Below are 22,930 nucleotides of genomic sequence, written 5' to 3'. Positions count from 1 at the left end.
CCCAAATGGCTAGATGATGCGGAATGACTGCATCACATGAAAAAAAATTGGAACCCAATTGAAATTGTCAAATATTTGGAGCACGGTAGAGCTGTTCTTAAGGTAACCAGGTATCCTGGAAAGTAGCAGCTGCAGATATTCATCCAACTATTTGCTCATTTTTTGTTAAGTGATCTAATACCAGGTATAATGGGGTGTAATGGTGGAGGGAAAACATCTTTATGAGTCTTGGGTAGACCATGGAATATAGGGAGAATGGAATGCTCAGGTAAGTAATATTTCCTCGCCTTGCTTTGAAACCCCCAAAACAATACCCACATCCAGACATTTAGGTATTTTTGAAAATCACTGTGGGATCAGCGTTAAGTCATCTATATATGTATGTTTGTTGTTAAGAATAGCGGAAACCTGGTTACAGCACAATACTGACTCCATAACTACTACACATCCAGCTTTATCTGATTGTTTTATAATAAGATTATGATTAGCTTGGAATTTATTCACAGCTTCAAACTGATCCCTACTGAGATTTTTTCTCTATGTGATTGGGTTTTGACATTGTCACTAAGAGATTTTAAATCACGCTCCACAAGGATCTGGAGAAGGTCTGGATTGCAGGGGATAAAAGGTCGGGTTTCTGAGTTTAATCAGACTCAAAGGAAATAAATGATCATTCTCACTACACAATTGTTGTAAAGTCGGTAAGGTAACGCATGTTGTTCCTTAAACAATTTATCACAAAATTCATTGGAAGAAGATGCATCCGAAGACGTCATAGACTGCGTTGTTTCATTATAAAAATGTCTTTTTACAGTCAGCACTGCAGACGTGCAAATATATTTACAGCACGAATAGTATGAAACAGAAGTTCTGGCTTGGGACAAAATTGAGTCCCTTGGCCAGAACCTCAATCTGTATATCAGAAAGAGTAGTGGGTGACAAGATAAGAACATTCCTGAGATGTATATATAGTGTGGAAGCCTCCTTCTTGTTTCTCTCGCTGTCTCGGAATCGTTTACCCTCCCCCTCCTTTTGCGTTTTATGATGAGTAATCTGGAACATTGAGGTCTCCTCCACTGCTCGAGTGTGATTTATCAGAGCTGGAGTCAATGGAATCTCCGAGGAGGAAAAAGAGACACATTTAGTAGGATTGTTCCTGTCCTGATGTGAGACATTTTTTATAAGCATGACTTTAAAATGGATCCAGTCCTGGATTTGATCATTTTCAAGGCCTTATAGCAATGAAGAATAAAGTGTAAATAAGAATAGAAAAGAGTAAAAAAAGAAGCCCTCACAAAGCCGCATATCCCAAAAAATGGAGACACTACGGGTCTCAGAAAATGGTGCTTTTTTTTTTTTTACAAACTTTGGATTTTTTTTTCACCACTTAAATAAAAAGGAATTTATACATGTTTGGCAGCTGCATACTCGTCATGACCTGGAAATTCATAATGGCAGGTCAGTTTTAGCATTTAGTGAACATGTTAAAAAACCCTCAAAAACATTTGTGGGATTGCACTATTTTTGCAATTTTACCGCACTTGGAATTACTTTCCCATTCTCCAGTACATTATATGGGAAAATCAAAGTACTACAGTGCGCATATGCCTGGAAAGGGGTCGAAGAGACCTGGCGTGTGCGCACTGCGGCACTTTGCCCTGCCCAGGTCAGGGGAGAGTAGTACACCTGAGCAGGAGCGCGATGCCGGGAACCTTGTGTGGATGACGTAGGACGCATCATCCATGCGAAGCTCAGAAGGAGGACGGCATCGAAAGAAGAAGAGAGGCACCGAGCCAAGACCAGCGGCGCCCATCAGACCCGACCAGTCCGCCCCGTAGGTGAGTATAATGAAAAGTTTTTCTTGTCTTGCAGGCCGGATTGGGGGCATAATACAGCATATTAGAATGCTGCATATGATGGCAGAAAGGTGGTGGTCTTATCTCATATGGGGCAAACCTGGAGACAGGTTCGCTTTAATATATTTTGCACATGGGTGAAATCTGCAGCAAAATCGCTGAAGGAATTTGACACGCTACAAGTTTAAATCTGCTGCAAATCTACAAGGAAAAAATAAGCATCATGACATGATGTGAGCACTGTAGACAATTACAGACGGCTCAGGATCAGCGAGTGAGAATTAGACCCGGTGAGGGTAAGGCGCAATATGATTGTATTTTGTTTTTTTACAAACTGGAGCCGGGGGTGTGTGTGGGGGGCTTTATCTGACACATGTGACAGCACAGGAGCATTAAGCTGAATTCACACATCACTACTTTTATGCCACAACAAGGAGAGTCTCCAAAACACAGAACAGGTGTCCATGTTTCTCTGATTCTTCCACTCCTGGTTTTGCCATATAAACCCTGAGGCAAAATCCTGACCAAATACTGACGTGGGTGTGAACAAGCTCCGCAGAAGATACCGACATTACTGCTGTGACACAAAAGTAAGAAAGTGACAGGAAGAGCAGCGGTCCTCTTCCCACTAGAGGGCAGTGTCACCCCAGCTCTGACAGCAGGAAGTAGGCCGGCTGCTGCTCTCCGTGGCCGGGGCTGAGTGACCTTCCGTGTGACACAGGGTGGGTGAGGCACGCGTGGGTCCGGATATTCATGTGACTGCTCTGCGTATGTGGGGATAATAGTTGTATGGATCCTGTGCATTCATTAAATTCAATGTGAGAGGACAGTGACTGGGTGCTGATAACACTGGGGGCTGGAGGGTGTACAGGGGTCCTAGCCTGCTGCACATAGGGGCTGATAGATCCTTATGGTCACGTTCACATGTTACCTGAGTATTTGGAAGCCAAAACCAGGAGTGGGTGATAAATACAGAAGTGGTGACGTGTTTCTATTAGGGTATGAGCACACGGTGAGGATTCCATTGCGGATTTTTCTGCTTGGATTCTGCAGAATCTGCAGGTAAAACGCCCTGCGTTTTACCTGTGGTTTTTATGCAGATTTTGCTCGGATTTCGCCAGCGTTTTTACACCTGCGGATTCCTATTATGGAATAGATGTAAAACACTGCAGAATCCTCACAAACAATTGACATTCTGCGGAAAATAAACCGCAGCATGTGCACTGCGGATTTGGTTTTCCATAGGTTTACATGGGACTGTACAACGCATGGGAAACTGCGGATCAGCAGCCAAATCCGCAACGTTTGCACATACCCTTTGACTATGTGCTCACGTAGCATTTTTAAGCGTTTTTTCCAGTGTGGAAACACTTAAAAAATGCTTACAAAATGGCATTGCGCAATTGTGCCCATGCTGCGTTTTTTTTTCGCAGCGGAAACGCATCACGGAAAAAAGCGCAGCATGTTTATTAATTTTGCGGAATACGGCGATTTTGCCGCTATAGACTTGTACTGGGACACATGGAAAAAAACACACATGAAAAACGCGACAAATACGCTAGAAAAACACAAAAACAACGCAGAAAAACGCAAGCGGATTTCCTGGCAAGGAAATCCGGATTTGATGCGGAAAATTCTTCTTAGATTCTGCTACGTGGGCACATAGCCTTATACTCTTCCTCTGATTTCTCCTCTGCTGGTTTTGGCTTATAAATACTGATGTAAAATACTGACCCAATACTGAGTGTGTGAACGTGGCCTATGGCTCAGGCTAGACCACACATGCTGCTTACAGATCGGTGTGTGCTGCTGCTACATCGCCGGTGAATGGAGTTGCGTTGTACCTTGCAAGGAACCGCGACAAAAGAAAAAAATCTGAACCGGTTGGATTTTTTCTGATTTGCTTCTCGCGGTTCCTTGTGGATCGCAATGTGACCCCATTCATTTGCATTAAGCAGCGATTTAGAAGCGGCATTCAATGATTTTTGACAACGTGACATGTAGTTAAGCCCAAGTCACAGTGTATCTGACCTGTAATGTCTAAGAAGGCAGAATTGTGAGTGGACTCGTGGCGCTGACCCACATGAAGATTGGAATTTAGTTTATGGTCACATAGATTTTCTTGATGCGATTTTGCTGCAGATTTCGTGCCAAAATCTATGTTGAAAAAAAGAGTCAAGTCTACTTGTAACAAGCTTCCATGTCTATTGGAATAAGAATGCGCCTGTAAGGACATTGTGGTTTGTTTCTGTTTTATTTTTCCTTTCTGTTAAAAAAAAAAAAAACCTGTTTGTTATTTTTTTTGGTGCATTTTTCTGTGTGGTTTTTATCGTAGTTTAAGCAATGAAAACACTCCAAAAACCTCGCCATATTCATACATCCCACATAATTAAAAAATGCTTCTAAAACCATGTGTGTCCTTACAAATCCTTTTTATTAGAAGCGTTTTTTCAGTCAGGAAAATCCACGCCAGAAACCTCTATGAGCAGCCGAATAGTTCTGTGTTTCCATGTGGGATTCTCAGAAATTGTCCAATGCAGGTGGACCGGGCTGTAGAAACGATGCAGTTTATGGTCTGATTTCACTTGGGTTTTGATGCACTGGGTGCACGTAGCTTTATTCCATGCTCTCACGTAGCATAAATACTGCTTTTTTTTTTTCTCTGACGAGAATCTGTTCAAAGTAGATGTGATCTCATGGAAACTCCCACCCTCAGTGCCTTTAGAGATGCTGGTGAAGTCTGCAGGTGTTTTGGTTCAGATTTCCCTATAGATGTCTATGGAGGGCATACAAAATGCATGTAAAAAGCAGTCAAATCAGAGCAGATTTTTAAATCATATTTTGATGGAGAGGCCTGCAGAAAAAAAGCATCATTTTTACATGTCTCGAGGGATATCTTGATTTTAACTAGGAAATGTTATTCTTTGTATAATGATATTAATGTATACAATTTTCTTACATTTTTAATGTATGAACTCAAGTGCTCAGCTTGTTCGAGTGACCGAACAGTGATTTACACCAGTGAATAATCAGAAAACGAGCGTTCATTGGTTGATTGGACTGTTTATGCCGGCAAAAAAATTTGTCATTTTCAGTGCCTCACCCTGTGTGAATGGGATGTGCTGCCGTTAGCATGTGCTGGCTGTATATGGGGACAGAGCGATCGGATTAGCAGTTGCTTTGTCCCCATTATTGCTCGTCAGCTTCTGTGCTCTGGCCGGTAAACGAGCGCTGAACGACGTCTAAATGCATCATTAGAATACATTCACTTTGTTTCAGGTCTCGGTCACATGACTATTTTCGGGCTGCGTGCCATCCGTGAAAAAACAGAAAACACTCGCACCAATGTCATTTAAAGGGTCAGGGCTGAGAAGTGATTTTTTATTTTTTACTGAGTCTGGTTGTGAAAAAATAACAACATGCATCAGTTTCTTAATGAAATGAAATTCACCCATTCAAGTATATGGGTGCATACAAAAAATCAGATGCCATACCGAGCCACAGTATGCGATCCGATTTTTATGAGTACATTGCACTTCTGTAACTTAGGAAACTGTAAATGGTCCCGTATATGATTAATAGCTACTGAGAAAAAACACGGATTGTATACAGACTGCACACACATGACAAAAAAAAAATCATCTCAATTTTTTGGAAGAACCTCTGACCAATTTTTTATATGCTTGTGTAACTTACACTTAGGGCTCATTTCCACATGCGAGGCACACGTCCGTATCTCGCATGTGGAAACCAAGCTCTGGCACTTTGGAGCGGAGCTGTGCAGCTCCATGTGTTCCTATGCGTCCGCACGCTCCGCTCTGGAGTGCCGGCTCCACAGCTTGGTTTCCACATGCGAGATACGGACGTGTGCCTCGCATGTGGAAATGAGCCCTTAGTGTGTTTTTTACAAAGATCATATAGAAAACTTTTTGATCACCTATGTGAATACGGCCGTGTCAGAGCTGTGCTCTCACATGTGAGTGACCAGGACAAGTTTATATTTAATGGCAGTTCACAATGATAATTCCTATTAAGTAGTAGTTAAACAGTTATTCCCATCTCCAAGATCCTATCCCAATATGTAGTAGGTGTAATAATATTAGCAAATTCCTCCAATTAGAAAAGTAGTATAGTTTTTCTGATTCGCTGTGTCTCTTTCTTCATGTGCAGGCATTGCAGGACCTTAGGTATCCATGGTTACGACCAATAGCAGCTAGCTAGTAACCCTGAAAACCTAAGATCCTGCAATGTCTGCACATGAGGAAAGAGACATAGCGAATCAGAAAAACTATACTACTTTTCTAATTGGAGGTATTTATTTATTTTATTTATTATTATATCTGCTACATATTGGGATAGGATCTTGGAGAAAGAGCTACCTCTTTAATGAGGTATGAGGGCACCACCAGGGGTGTAACTACCACGGTTGCAGCGGTCGCTGCTACCGGGTCTGGCGGGTCAGGGGCCCAGCAGGTCAGAGGCATCCGACACCATGTTGCAGTGCAGGAGATTCCTCCCGCACAACAGTCAGAGTCATATCTTGGGGGAGGGGGGCAGCTGGGGCATGTGAGAGATAGGAAGCAGCTCCAGTCAGCACGGTGAGACAGCTTCTCCTGTTCTGCAGCCTCAGGACAGAAGGCGAGAGCGGGGGAGGTGTGGGAAAGGACAGAGCTGCTTGTCCCCATGTGACCCGTCTGCCTTGCTCTCAAGTCTCCCCTGTCCCCTTTCTCACCGTGTGTTCCCCATCTACCCTGTCCTCGTAATCCCTGTGCCCCTTCTTCCCTGCTCCCAAGTCTCCCCCTTCTTCCCGTCCCCTTGCAGCCCTGCCTTCCCTTGTGTCCCTATCTACTCTGCCCTAGGAGTCCCCTTGTGTCCTCTTGTGTCTGTCTCCTTGCCCCTTAGTCCTCGTGTGTCCCCTTGTGCCCTTCTCCCCTTCCTCCTGGTCCCTATGAATCCCCTTGTGCTTGTGTCCCTTGTCCCCGTGTGTAGTTTCCCTGGCCCACTAGTCCCCGTGTGTCCCCTTGTGTCAGTCTCCCTTGTCCCCTTGTGTCATACTCCCTTGCCCACTAGTCCCCTTGTGCCCTTCTCCCCTGCCTCATAGCCCCCATGTGTCCCCTTGTGCCGGTCTTCCTTGCTCCCTAGCTCCCCCTGTGTGTTACCCTATTGCCTGTCTCCCCTAGCCCCCTTGTGTCCTTCTCCCTGCCCCCTATTCACTATTCACCATTTGCCCGTGTCTTTCTCACTGCCCCTGTGGAGAGACTGCATTATAGTATGAGGGGGGTTGCATTATATTCTATGGGGGTTACATTATATTGTATGGCGAGGCTGCATTATACTTTTGTGGGGTGGCTGCATTATACTCTTTGGGGTGGTTGCATTATACTCTGTGGGGTGGCTGCATTATACTACAGTATATGGGCTGCATTATCTGAATCGAGGACTATGGGGAATACATTATACTATATGAAGAACTATGGGGTGCATTATACTATGAGAAGTGAATTGTACAACATGATGGCAGTGTATTATACTATATGGAGCACTATGAGTATTGTATTATACTATATGGAGGACTGAGGAGTGTATTATACTATATCGTGGACTGAGGAATATATTATACTATATGGAGGACTGAGGAGTGTATTATACTATATGGAGGGACTGAGGAGTGTATTATACTATATAGAGGACTATAGGGGTGCATTATACTATATGGAGCACTATGAGGAGTGTATTATGCTATATGGAGCACTGAGGAGTGTATTTTAATATAATGAGGACTATGAGGAGTGTATTATACTATATGGAGGACTGAGGAGTGTATACTACTATATGGAGGACTATGGGCAGTGTATTATAATATATGGATGACTATGAACTGTGCAGTATATTATATGGTGGACTATGGGGCTGCATTATATTATAAGTAGGACTATGGGCGTGCATTATACTTCTTATATGGATCCCCATGACTTCTATGTAAGCCCCTGATGAGTATAATGGTTTATATTCTTTTATAAATTACATAGCAATGGCAGTACGGGGGACAAATATATACCAGGATGGGGCACCAGATAGTTACGCCACTGAGGTCACACTATACAACTTTGCAATAAAGCTATAGTGTGCGAAATGAATAGGAAAAATGTGAATTTGGGTGGAATATATTTGGGCATGGTGGGGGGGCTCCATTTGAAAGTTCGCATCGGGGCCCATAACTTTGTAGTTACGCCACTGGGCACCACCCAATTATCGGGATCAACCTAGTGCATACTTATACGAATAATGATTAAAAAAAGGAAGAAAAAGTATGCTGATGCTATGGGATCACCTTTATAAAGATAATAATTTTATTAAATACAAATAGGTAACACAAAAATTTGTGTAACAATACACATGAAAATTAAAACGAATTAAAAGGCAAAAAATGCCCAAACATATACATACTGTAGGAAGACTATAATAAGGCTAACACCTAAGGCCTCTTTCACACTTCCGTCTTTCAGCTCCCGTCACAATCCGTTGATTTTTGAGAATGCAGGATCCTGCATTTTCTCATAGACTTGTATTAGCGACGGATTGTGACAGATGGCCATCCGTTTCATTCGTCTTTCACTGGATCCTGCATAAAAAAATGGTCCGTCGGGCAGAGAAAACGTTCAGATGAACGTTTTTTCTGCACGTCAGAAAATCGGTCAGTGACGCATCCTGCGCTGCCCGTCACTGGCTACAATAGTAGCCTATGGGCGCAGGATGCGTCGCTGCCTGTGAAAAGCAGGAATCCAGCGACGGGTCCCGCCTTTTCAAAGAGAGCATGCATGGAAGAATTTCCCGTCAGGGAAATTCTCTCTTGCTCGCTCTCTTTCTCTTTTTACTATTGATGCTGCCTATGCAGCATCAATAGACACAAGATATAATGTTAAAATAATAAATAAAATAAAAAAATCGCAATATTTTCACCTACCGGCGTTCCCGCGCAGCGTCACCGATGCTCCCTGTTATGGACCTGGTGGTTAGGTGCACCTGGAATGACTTGATGGTTAAACTAGAAGACAGGACGAGCTCTGGGAAGTGGGAACTCTGCTGACCGCAAATCCTAATCCTATAACATACACACTAGAAATAGCTGTGGAGCGTACCTAACTCTCCCTAGACGCCTCTTCACAGCCTAAGAGCTAACTACCCCTAAAGATAGAAAAATAAGCCTTACTTTGCCTCAGAGAAAATTCCCCAAAGGTAAAGGCAGCCCCCCACATATATTAAATGTGAGTTAAGAGGAAAGTCACAAACACAGGGATGAAACAGGTTTCAGCAAAGGAGGCCAGACTTACTAGATAGACTGAGGATAGGAAAGGGATCTATGCGGTCAGCACAAAAAACTACAAAAAGCCACGCAGAGTGTGCAAAAAAAACCCGGGCCCACTCACGGTGCGGAGGTGCCACTCTGCAACCCAGAGCTTCCAGCTTTCAAGGCAATATCATGTTAGCAAGCTGGACTAGAACTTAGCAAGTACTAAGAAATATATTCAGTACACAATGAACAACAAATGAACTAGCAGGGACTTAGCTTCTGCTGGAGTAGACAGGTCATCAGAAAGATCCGAGAGAGATCTGAACCAGTGCTAATACATTGACAGCTGGCATGGAGTAACGATCTGAGTGGAGTTAAATAGAGAAGCCAACCCAGCCACAAACGAGGGCAGCTGAGGAAGCAACCTCAGAACCAGCAGTTCCACTCACAGCCACCAGAGGGAGTCCATGGACAGAACTCGCCGAAGTATCATTCATGACCACAGGAGGGAGTTCAAGAACGGAATTCACAACAGTACCCCCCCCCCCTTGAGGAGGGGTCACCGAACCCTCACCAGAGCCCCCAGGCCGATCAGGACGAGCCAAATGAAAGGCACGAACCAACTCAGCCGCATGGACATCGGAGGCAAAAACCCAGGAATTATCCTCCTGACCATAGCCCTTCCATTTGACCAGGTACTGAAGTTTCCGTCTCGAAATACGAGAATTCAAAATCTTCTCCACCACATACTCCAACTCCCCCTCGACCAACACCGGAGCAGGAGGGTCAACGGAGGGAACCATAGGCGCCACATATCTCCGCAACAACGACCTATGGAACACATTATGGATGGCAAAAGAAGCTGGAAGGGCCAAACGAAACGACACAGGATTGAGAATTTCAGAAATCTTATAAGGACCAATGAAACGAGGCTTAAACTTAGGAGAAGAAACCTTCATAGGGACATGACGAGACGACAACCAAACCAAATCCCCAACACGAAGTCGGGGACCAACACAGCGACGGCGGTTGGCGAAACGTTGAGCCTTCTCCTGGGACAATGTCAAATTGTCCACTACATGAGTCCAAATTTGCTGCAACCTGTCCACCACAGAATCCACACCAGGACAGTCCGAAGGCTCAACCTGCCCTGAAGAAAAACGAGGATGAAAACCAGAATTACAAAAAAAAAGGCAAAACCAAGGTAGCCGAACTAGCCCGATTATTTAGGGCGAACTCAGCCAATGGCAAGAAGGTCACCCAATCATCCTGATCAGCAGAAACAAAGCATCTCAGATAGGTCTCCAAAGTCTGATTAGTTCGTTCGGTTTGGCCATTTGTCTGAGGATGGAAAGCCGAAGAGAAAGACAAATCAATGCCCATCTTAGCACAAAAGGACCGCCAAAACCTTGAAACAAACTGGGAACCTCTGTCCGACACGATGTTCTCCGGAATGCCATGCAAACGAACCACATGCTGGAAAAATAGTGGAACCAAATCAGAGGAGGAAGGTAATTTAGGCAAGGGTACCAAATGGACCATCTTAGAGAAGCGATCACAAACCACCCAGATGACCGACATCCTTTGAGAGACAGGGAGATCTGAAATAAAATCCATGGAAACATGCGTCCAAGGCCTTTTCGGGACTGGCAAGGGCAAAAGTAACCCACTGGCACGAGAACAGCAGGGCTTGGCCCGAGCACAAGTCCCACAAGACTGCACAAAAGAACGCACATCCCGTGACAAGGAAGGCCACCAAAAGGACCTAGCCACCAAATATCTGGTACCAAAAATCCCAGGATGACCAGCCAACACCGAACAATGAACCTCAGAGATAACTCTACTAGTCCATCTATCAGGGACAAACAGTTTTTCTGCTGGACAACGGTCAGGTCTATCAGCCTGAAACTCCTGCAGCGCCCGCCGCAAATCAGGTGAGATGGCAGACAGAAATACCCCCTCTTGGTGAATACCAGCCGGCTCAGGAACTCCCGGGGAATCAGGCACAAAACTCCTTGAAAGGGCATTGGCCTTCACATTCTTAGAACCCGGAAGGTATGAAACCACAAAATTGAAACGGGAGAAAAACAGCGACCATCGAGCCTGTCTAGGATTCAACCGCTTAGCAGACTCGAGATAAGTCAGATTTTTGTGATCCGTTAAGACCACTACGCGATGCTTGGCTCCCTCAAGCCAATGTCGGCACTCCTCGAACGCCCACTTCATAGCCAACAACTCCCGATTGCCAACATCATAATTACGCTCAGCAGGCGAAAACTTTCTAGAAAAGAAAGCACATGGCTTCATCACAGAGCCATCAGAAGATCTTTGAGACAAAACAGCCCCTGCTCCAATCTCAGAAGCCTCAACCTCGACCTAAAAAAGGGAGAGAAACATCTGGCTGACACAACACAGGGGCCGAAGAGAAACGACGTTTCAACTCCCGAAAAGCCTCAACGGCCGCAGAGGACCAATTCACCACATCAGCACCTTTCTTGGTCAAATCAGTCAACGGTTTAACAACACTAGAAAAATTAGCGATCATCCAAATATACAATAATGAATCTATCCAAATACTTTCGGAAGACGTCATGCACAAAGGACTGAAACACAGATGGAGCATTAGAAAGCCCGAATGGCATCACCAGGTACTCAAAATGGCCCTCGGGCGTATTAAATGCTGTTTTCCATTCATCGCCCTGTTTAATACGCACCAGATTATACGCCCCTCGAAGATCTATCTTGGTGAACCAACTAGCCCCCTTAATCCGAGCAAACAAGTCAGACAGTAGAGGCAAAGGGTACTGAAATTTGACCGTGATTTTAATGAGAAGGCGGTAATCTATACAAGGTCTCAGAGAACCATCCTTCTTGGCCACAAAAAAGAACCCTGCTCCCAATGGCGACGACGACGGGCGAATATGCCCCTTCTCCAAGGACTCCTTTATATAACTCCGCATAGCGGCGTGTTCCGGCACAGATAAATTGAAAAGTCGTCCCTTAGGAAATTTACTACCAGGAATCAAATTAATAGCACAATCACAATCCCTATGAGGAGGTAGGGCACTGGATTTGGGCTCATCGAATACATCTCGGTAATCCGACAAAAACTCAGGGACTTTAGAAGGAGAAATTGACAACAACGGAACGTCACCATGTACCCCTTGACAACCCCAACTGGACACAGACATTGATTTCCAATCCAATACTGGATTATGGACCTGTAGCCATGGCAAACCCAGCACGACCACATCATGCAAATTATGCAACACCAAAAAGCGAACATCTTCCTGATGTGCAGGAGCCATGCACATGGTCAACTGAGTCCAGTACTGAGGCTTATTCTTGGCCAAAGGCGTAGCATCAATTCCCCTTAATGGAATAGGATACTGCAAGGGCTCCAAGAAAAAACCACAGCGCCTGGCAAACTCTAAGTCCATCAAATTCAGGGCAGCGCCTGAGTCCACAAATGCCATAACAGAGTAGGACGACAAAGAGCAAATCAGAGTAACGGACAAAAGAAATTTAGGCTGTACAGTACTAATGGTGACAGACCTAGCGAACCGCTTAGTGCGCTTAGGACAATCAGAGATAGCATGAGTGGGGTCACCACAGTAAAAACACAGCCCATTCTGACGTCTGTGTTCTTGCCGTTCAGCTCTGGTCAAAGTCCTATCACATTGCATAGGCTCAGGCCTCTGCTCAGAGGACACCGCCAAATGGCGCACAACCTTGCGTTCACGCAAGCGCCGATCGATCTGAATGGCCAAGGACATTGATTCATTCAGACCAGCAGGCGTGGGAAACCCCACCATAACATCCTTAAGGGCTTCAGAAAGACCTTTTCTGAAAATTGCTGCAAGGGCACACTCATTCCATTGAGTAAGCACAGACCACTTTCTAAACTTCTGGCAATATACCTCCGCTTCATCCTGACCTTGACACAAAGCTAGCAAGATTTTCTCTGCCTGATCCACAGAGTTAGGTTCGTCATAAAGCAATCCAAGCGCCAGAAAAAACGCATCTACATTAAGCAATGCAGGATCTCCTGGCGCAAGGGAGAATGCCCAGTCTTGTGGGTCGCCACGTAACAAAGAAATAATGATTTTTACTTGCTGAATGGGGTCACCAGAGGAGCGGGGTTTCAAAGCAAGAAACAGTTTACAATTATTTTTGAAATTCAGAAATTTAGATCTATCTCCAAAAAACAAATCAGGAATTGGAATTCTAGGCTCTAACATAGGATTCTGAACTACATAATCTTGAATGCTTTGTACCCGTGCAGTGAGGTGATCAACACAAGAGGACAGACCTTGAATGTCCATATCTACACCTGAGTCCTGAACCACCCAGAGGTTAAGGGGAAAAGGAAGACAAAACACACTGCAAAGAAAAAAAAATGGTCTCAGAACTTCTTTTATCCCTCTATTGAGATGCATTAACACTTTGTGGGCCAGCTGTACTGTTATGGACCTGGTGGTTAGGTGCACCTGGAATGACCTGATGGTTAAACTATAAGACAGGACGAGCTCTGGGAAGTGGGAACTCTGCTGACCGCAAATCCTAATCCTATAACACACACACTAGAAATAGCTGTGGAGCGTACCTAACTCTCCCTAGACGCCTCTTCACAGCCTAAGAGCGAACTACCCCTAAAGATAGGAAAATAAGCCTTACCTTGCCTCAGAGAAAATTCCCCAAAGGTAAAGGCAGCCCCCCACATATATTAACTGTGAGTTAAGAGGAAAGTCACAAACACAGGGATGAAACAGGTTTCAGCAAAGGAGGCCAGACTTACTAGATAGACTGATGATAGGAAAGGGATCTATGCGGTCAGCACAAAAAACTACAAAAAGCCACGCAGAGTGTGCAAAAAGACCCCCGCACCGACTCACGGTGCGGAGGTGCCACTCTGCAACCCAGAGCTTCCAGCTAGCAAGGCAATATCATGTTAGCAAGCTGGACTAGAACTTAGCAAGTACTAAGAAATATATTCAGTACACAATGAACAACAAATGAACTAGCAGGGACTTAGCTTCTGCTGGAGTAGACAGGTCATCAGAAAGATCCGAGAGAGATCTGAACCAGTGCTAATACATTGACAGCTGGCATGGAGTAACGATCTGAGTGGAGTTAAATAGAGAAGCCAACCCAGCCGCAAACGAGGGCAGCTGAGGAAGCAACCTCAGAACCAGCAGTTCCACTCACAGCCACCAGAGGGAGTCCATGGACAGAACTCGCCAAAGTATCATTCATGACCACAGGAGGGAGTTCAAGAACGGAATTCACAACAGCTCCCGTCAGCTAGCGTTACTTCCTAGTAATACATTGCGAAATCTTGCGAGACTGCCACTTCTAGCGAGATTTCGCAATGTATTACTAGGAACGTTAGCTGCCAGGAGCATCGCTGCTTGGGAACACCGGTAGGTGAGAATACTGCGATTTTTTTATTTTATTATTTTTTTATTTTTTTTTTTAACCTGGTTTGTGTTGTGTATGCGTTTTTGCAGCGGAAAACCCCAGCTGGCTTACATTTTTGGCGACAGTGCACAGTGGGTACTAGCGAACGCTGCCTAGTGAATCAGGTCAGTGTGCTCCAGCTATCTCTTCATTAAGACTGGCATGTGCTGCACCAGTCTTAAGGAATTGCCCTGTTTGTACTCTACAATGATATTGAAACCCATCCTTATGGCCCCTTTAGACGGGTGATCCAGGCCGTTAAATGACTGCCAATCAGCTGACTGCAACCTGATCAGCTTTCTGGATGGCAGGTTTAGGAGGACCGAAGAATATGCTAAGTGTCCATAGCATACCATCAATTTACAAAGGAGGATACGCTGCTGATGACATGGAATTTTATGTTTGCTTAAAACTCAGTGCACCCATTGAATGAGCATTTTAGGATCAATTATTTATTGGATTGTCTAATTGGGGCATTAGGATGCGTCTTCTATATCAGATCATGGGGTCCAAAACCAGTTCCCCCATTGATCAGCTGTTTGCAATTCTGCAACAGCTGGATATAAACAGTGGTCAGTTATTGCTCTTATTTATAGCTCTCCTAAGTATGCTATTTTTTTTATTCATATAAATAAATATAAAATACAGTCCCAGAGATGTTGGCCTTTTTTATTTAGTACTAATATTTATAGTCTTTACCAAGTGGGTGTGACTCACAAGATTCTCTGCATTATAAGGCCGGCATCACACTAGCGAGTTTTACGGACGTATGAGAGGTGCAGAAAATACGGATTGCATATGGTACAATGATTCTCTATGGCCCAGCTCCTATCTGCCGTATTTTACTGATCCGTATTATACGGTCTTGTACGGACGTAGAAAGTCGCAGCATGCTGCGTTTGTCACCGTATTGTGCAAAAAAATCGCCAATGAAAGTCTATGGGGGCGAGAAAAATACGGATTACACACGGACCATGCGTGTGACTTGCGAGAAATACCCACCGGTGTTCTCTAGAAAAGCCGGCAATTCAGTGCGGTGTACTGTAAAATCACACTGACAGAATAGAATAGGTAGAATAAATGTCTACACATAGAATAGGTATATATATATATATATATATATATATATATATATATATATATATATATATATATATATATATATATAATTTATTTATATTTCATACAGCGCTAGATATCATAAAAGCTGGTAATTCAATTGCCGGCTTTTTCATTCTCCTTTACAAACCCGACAGGATATGAGACATGGTTTACATACAGTAAGCCATCTGATATCCCTTTTTTTTTTGCATATTCCACACTACTAATGTTAGTAGTGTGTATGTGCAAAATTTGGGCGCTGTAGCTGCTAAAATAAAGGGTTAAATCGCGGAAAAAATTGGCGTGGGCTCCCTGCAATTTTCTCCACCAGAGTGGTAAAGCCAGTGACTGAGGGCAGATATTAATAGCCTAGAGAGGGTCCATGGTTATTGCCCCCCCCCTGGCTAAAAACATCTGCCCCCAGCCACCCCAGAAAAGGCACATCTGGAAGATGCGCCTATTCTGGCACTTGGCCACTCTCTTCCCACTCCGGTGTAGCAGTGGGATATGGGGTAATGAAGGGTTAATGTCACCTTGCTATTGTAAGGTGACATTAAGCCAGATTAATCATGGGGAGGCGTCAATTATGACACCTATCCATTATTAATCCAATAGTACGAAATGGTTAAGAAAACACACACATTATTACAAAGTACTTTAATGAAATAAAGACACAGGGTGTTGTAATATTTTATTATACTCGTAATCCACCTGAAGACCCTCGTCCTGTAAAAAAGGTAAAATAAAAAATCAACAATATCCCATACCTTCCGTCGTTCCATCAGTCCCACGATGTAAATCCATCTGAAGGGGTTAAATCATTTTACAGCCAGGAGTTCTGCTAATGCAGTCGCTCCTGTCTGTAAAATGCGCATCACCGCGACTCAAGGTAACTACAGGACATTCCCCTGCATTACATTCATTCACAACATTTTACAGAGGGTCTTCAGGTGGATTACGAGTATAATAAAATATTAAAACACCCTGTGTCTTTATTTCATTAAAATACTTTTTAATAATGTGTGTGTGTTTTATTAACCATTTCGTACTATTGGATTAATAATGGATAGGTGTCATAATTGACGCCTCTCCATTATTAACCTGGGTTAATGTCACCTTACAATAGCAAGGTGACATTAACCCTTCATTACCCCATATCCCACCGCTACACGGGAGTGGAAAGAGAGTGGCCAAGTGCCAGAATAGGCGCATCTTCCAGATGTGCCTTTTCTGGGGTGGCTGGGGGCAGATGTTTTTAGCCAGGGGGGGCCAATAACCATGGACCCTCTCTAGGCTATTAATATCTGCCCTCAGTCACTGGCTTTACCACTCTGGCGGAGAAAATTGCGCGAGAGCCCACGCTAATTTTTTCCGCGATTTAATCTTTTATTTTAGCAGCTACAGCGCCCAAATTTTGCACATACATACTACTAACATTAGTAGTGTGGAATATGCAAAAAAAAAAGAGATATGAGATGGTTTACTGTATGTAAACCATGTCTCATATCCTGTTGGGTTTGTGAAAGAGAGAGAAAAAAGCCGGCAATTGAATTACCGGCTTCACAGCTATCTCGTGCTGAATTAAATATAAGTACAGTATATGTGTATATATATATATATATATATATATATATATATATATATATATATATATATATACAGTTATATGAAAAAGTTTGGGCATCCCTATTAATCTTAAGCTTAATGTTTTATAAAAAAAATTTTTTTTTGCAACAGCTATTTCAGTTTCATATATCTAATAACTGTTGGACACAGTAATGTTTCTGCCTTGAAATGAGGTTTATTGTACTAACAGAATATGTGCAATCTGCATTCAAACAAAATTTGACAGGTGCATAAGTATGGGCTCCCTTACCATTTTCTTGTTTAAAGTACTCCTACCTACTTTTTACTGACTTACTAAAGCACTTTTTTTGGTTTTGTAACCTCATTGAGCTTTGAACTTCATAGCCAGGTGTAGGCAATCATGAGAAAAGCTACTTAAAGTGACCACTTGCAAGTTGTTTTCCTGTTTGAATCTCCTCTGAGGAGTGGCATCATGGGCTCCTCCAAACAACTGTCAAATGATCTGAAAACAAAGATTATTCAACATAGCTGTTCAGGGGAAGGATACAAAAAGCTGTCTCAGAGATTTAACCTGTCAATTTCCACTGTGAGGAACATAGTAAGGAAATGGAAGAACACAGGTACAGTTCTTGTTAAGGCCAGAAGTGGCAGGGAAGAAGAATGGTGAGATCAGTCAAGGACAATCCTCAGACCACCTCCAGATTATGTGTGGTGATGTGGTGGGGGGCGGGATTATGTGTGGTGATGTGGTGGGCGGGCGGGATTATGTGTGGTGATGTGTTGGGGGGCGGGATTATGCTTGGTGATGTGTTTGGTGGCGGGATTATGCGTGGTGATGTGGGGGGCGGGATTATCGTGGTGATGTGGTGGGGGGCGGGATTATGTGTGGTGATGTGGTGGGGGGGCGGGATTATGCGTGGTGATGTGTTTGGTGGCGGGATTATGTGTGGTGATGTGGGGGGGCGGGTTTATGCGTGTTGATGTGGGGAGCGGGATTATGCGTGGTGATGTGGTGGGCGGGATTATGTGTGGTGATATGGTGGGGGGGATTATGTGTGGTGATGTGGTGGGCGGGCGGGATTACGTGTGGTGATGTGGTGGGCGGGCGGGATTATGTGTGGTGATGCGTTGGGGGCGGGATTATGCGTGGTGATGCGTTGGGTGGGATTATGCGTGGTGATGTGTTTGGTGGTGGGATTATGTGTGGTGATGTGGGGGGCGGGATTATGCGTGGTGATGTGTTTGGTGGCGGGATTATGTGTGGTGATGTGTTGGGGGGCAGGATTATGCGTGGTGATGTGTGGGGGGGCGGGATTATGTGTGGTGATGTGTTGGGGGTGGGATTATGTGTGGTGATGTGTTGGGGAGGCGGGATTATGCTTGGTGATGTGTTTGGCGGGATTATGTGTGGTTATGTGGTGGGGGGCGGGATTAGGTGTGGTGATGTGGTGGGGGAAGTCACAACTCAATGTAAGTCTGAGAGCCAGAAGAGAGCCTTGGTCAGTGAGGTTGATTTTTCTCTGTTTTCTACAAATCCCACAGTATACAGTAAAGCGGTCAGATGTATTTTAGTTGGATTGTACGATGCTGCTCATAACTTGCATAAATTACCACATGTAATAGAAGAAGTCGGATATCTGTAGCAGAAGCTGCAATGTTTTCATAAGAAGACGCTGGTGATATGTAGCAACATATTAATTACGGTAACACAAGATAATGTTTTGCTTCTGAGACAAGCCTGACATATGACTTTCTAGAGAGAATGTTTGTTGCAATTCCTCATCATGTAGGCTGATTAACCACTACTTTATGGACAGTAGTATTTTGCCTATTCTCGAATTGTGATACGGGATCCTTCACGCTGTTTGTTGGGGGGGGGGGTCTTTTAAGATGCATGGAAAACACATTTTAAAATGTGTAGTGCAGCAGGGTTGGTGCAGTGTGACAGACAGGCAGTGACCCAGGAAAGTTCAAACAAATGTATTTTAATGTCAAAAAATCACAAGTAAATAGCACACAGTGTCCTCTGTATCGCAGCCAGGAATCAAGACAGTCCGTGTCCAAGGCCTGTTGCCGTGGGCGACTGCAGTCGCGACTCTATTGTTGGGTATCCCAGAACCAGGGACTCCTTCCCTGTTCCTAACGGTAGGGGCGCCCTAGCTTGCCCTGTTCCCCGGATTACTTTTGATGGTGAAGACGCCGGGGCTACGTACCTTGCCTTAGCTCCCGAATGACAGTATAGTCGGTGGGTTTTTAAGTCAGAGCAGTATTCATTTGTTAGTGTTTTATCAGTATTTGAAAAACAAATTTTGCATTGTACTCAATATACACAGAAAATATGTTTTCTTTTTTTTCTGTGATTAAGGCCATCTTGTTTTATTCTATGATTATATCGGGTATCTGTATTACAGATTAACAGCTTTAAGCCAGTCTGCCATATTGCCTATATTTGTCTAAAACTGTTTTTGCACTTTTTTTTGCTCCCCTTTTCCCAAAGCCATTACTTTTTAATTTTTTTTGTGAGAGTTTTTTTTTTTGTGTGTTAAGTTGTACTTTTGAACGACACCATTGGTTTTAAATATCATGTACTGGAAAATGGCAAAAAATTCCAAGCAAAAAAAGTGCAATCCCACAGTTGTTTTTTTTTAAGTGTTTTTTTACCATGTTAACTAAATGCTAAAACTGACCTTCCATTATGATTCTCCAGGTCATTATGAGTTCATAGACACCAAACATGTCTACGATTTTTTTTTGTTTAAGTGGTGAAAAAAAATCCAAAGTTTGTTTTTAACAACAAAAAAAAAATTGCGCCATTTTCTGTTACCTGTAGGATCTCCATTTTTTTTTGTGATCTCGGGTTGGGTGAGGGCTTATTTCTTGTGCGCCGAGCCAACATTATTAATGATACCATTTTGGTGCAGATCCGATTTTTTTGATCGCCTGTTATTGCATTTTAAAAAGGGGGGGGGTGATTTGAACTTTTTAAAAATATTTTTAAAAACTTTTTTTTTACTTTTTGCATGCTTCAGTAGTCTCCATGGGAGACTAGAAACTGCAGTACTTTGATCAGCTCTGCTACATACAGGCAATCATCAGATCGCCTGTATGTAGCAGAAATGCTCACATGCCCGGTGGTCGGCGCTTTTAACAATCTGGCTCTTACAACAGTAGAGGTCTGCTGGAGACCTCAGGTTCTCAAGCCAACCCATCGGTGACCCGCGATCACCGATGGGCGTGATTTCTGACACGCTGCCCGGAAGCGCGAGTTAAATGCCGCTGTCAGAGATGCGGGTGCATCACGGCTGTTGCCGTCCCATGTTAGCTGTATACAGTTAGGTCCATATATATTTGGACAGAGACAACATTTTTCTAATTTTGGTTTCCAAAGACATGCTGATAGGGAATTTAGATTGTGAGCCCCATCGGGGACAGCGATGATAATGTGTGCAAACTGTAAAGCGCTGCGTAATATGTTAGCGCTATATAAAAAAAAAATAAAGATTATTATTTATTATTATAGACATTACCACAATGAATTTTAAACAAAACAATTCAGATGCAGTTGAAGTTCAGACTTTCAGCTTTCATTTGAGGGTATCCACATTAAAATTGGATGAAGGGTTTAGGAGTTTCAGCTCCTTAACATGTGCCACCCTGTTTTAAAGGGACCAAAAGTAATTGGACAGATTCAATAATTTTAAATTAATTGTTCATTTTTAGTACTTGGTTGAAAACCCTTTGTTGGCAATGACTGCCTGAAGTCTTGAACTCATGGACATCACCAGATGCTGTGTTTCCTCCTTTTTAATGCTCTGCCAGGCCTTCACTGCGATGGTTTTCAGTTGCTGTTTGCTTGTGGGCCTTTCTGTCTGAAGTTTAGTCTTTAACAAGTGAAATGCATGCTCAATTGGGTTGAGATCAGGTGACTGACTTGGCCATTCAAGAATATTCCACTTCTTTGCTTTAATAAACTCCTGGGTTGCTTTGGCTTTATGTTTTGGGTCATTGTCCATCTGTAGTATGAAACCACGACCAATTAGTTTGGCTGGATCTGAGCACACCGTATGTCTCTGAATACCTCAGAATTCATTCAGCTGCTTCTGTCCTGTGTCACATCATCAATAAACACTAGTGACCCAGTGCCACTGGCAGCCATGCATGCCCAAGCCATCACACTGCCTCCGCCGTGTTTTACAGATGATGTGGTATGCTTTGGATCATGAGCTGTACCACGCCTTCGCCATACTTTTCTCTTTCCATCATTCTGGTAGAGGTTGATCTTGGTTTCATCTGTCCAAAGAATGTTCTTCCAGAACTGTGCTGGCTTTTTTAGATTTTTTTTTAGCAAAGTCCAGTCTAGCCTTTTTATTCTTGATGCTTATGAGTGGCTTGCACAGTGCAGTGAACCCTCTGTATTTACTTTCATGCAGTCTTCTCTTTATGGTAGATTTGGATATTGAAACGCCTAACTCCTGGAGAGTGTTGTTCACTTGTTTGGCTGTTGTGAAGGCGTTTCTCTTCACCACGGAGATTATTCTGCGATCATCCACCACTGTTGTCTTCCGTGGGCGCCCAGGTCTTTTTGCATTGATGAGTTCATCAGTGCTTTCTTTCTTTCTCAGAATGTACCAAACTGTAGATTTTGCCACTCCTAATATTGTAGCAATTTCTCGGATGGGTTTTTTCTGTTTTCGCAGCTTAAGGATGGCTTGTTTCGCCTGCATGGAGAGCTCCTTTGACCGCATGTTTACTTCACAGCAAAACCTTCCAAATGCAAGCACCACACCTCAAATCAACTCCAGGCCTTTTATCTGCTTAATTGAGAATGACATAACGAAGGGATTGCCCACACCTGTCCATGAAATAGCCACTTGTCCAATTACTTTTGGTCCCTTTAAAAACAGGGTGGCACATGTTAAGGAGCTGAAACTCCTAAACCCTTCGTCCAATTTTATTGTGGATACCCTCAAATGAAAGCTGAAAGTCTGAGCTTCAACTGCATCTGAATTGTTTTACTTAAAATTCATTGTGGTAATGTCTATAACCAAAATTAGAAAAATGTCGTCTCTGTCCAAATATATATGGACCCAACTGTATATCAGCTGTGATGTATCTGGAAAGGTGCGGGCTCCGGTGCTGTCGGAGGGAGTTTGACATTGGCGTACTATTACTCCCGATGTCAGAAAGGGTTTAACCCCTTAGTGACAGAGCCAATTTGGTACTTAATGACCAAGCCAAGTTTTACAATTCTGACCACTGTCACTTTATGAGGTTATAACTCTGAAACGCTTTAACAGATCCCGCTGATTCTGAGATAGTTTTTTCGTGACTTATTGTACTTCATGTTAGTGGTAACATGTATTCGATATTACTTGCGTTGATTTATGAAAAAAATGGAAATATGGCAAAAAAAAAATTAAAATTTTGCAATTTTCAAACTTTGAATTTTTATGCCCTTAAATCAGAGAGATAAGTCACACAAAATAGTTAATAAATAACATTTCCCACATGTCATATTTACATCAGCACAATTTTGGAAACAAATTTTTTTTTGTTAGGAAGTTATAAAAGTTAAAAGTTGACCAGCAATTTCTCATTTTTACAACAAAATATACAAAAACATTTTTTTAGGGAC

At 43.3% G+C, this 22,930-nt stretch overlaps 1 protein-coding gene across 3 annotated transcripts in view; it reads left to right on the top strand.

The window, feature by feature from the left end:
* Positions 1 to 2,467: 2,467 nt before the first annotated feature.
* The window catches only part of C1H5orf63 (chromosome 1 C5orf63 homolog), a 205,269-nt gene continuing 184,806 nt past the window's right edge, over positions 2,468 to 22,930 (top strand). For 2 of the 3 annotated variants that reach the window (XM_077291415.1, XM_077291405.1), the window contains exon 1: positions 2,485 to 2,578. The gene's annotated coding sequence lies outside the window, so the exon portion shown is untranslated. Of the gene's footprint in view, positions 2,579 to 22,930 lie in introns of all 3 variants that reach the window. The other variant, XM_077291424.1, reaches the window with a different exon arrangement.

The sequence above is a fragment of the Ranitomeya variabilis genome, chromosome 1 (assembly GCF_051348905.1).
Source record: "Ranitomeya variabilis isolate aRanVar5 chromosome 1, aRanVar5.hap1, whole genome shotgun sequence".
In the NCBI taxonomy this organism is placed as follows: Eukaryota; Metazoa; Chordata; class Amphibia; order Anura; family Dendrobatidae; genus Ranitomeya; species Ranitomeya variabilis.
This window is presented reverse-complemented; position numbering and strand designations above follow the sequence as displayed.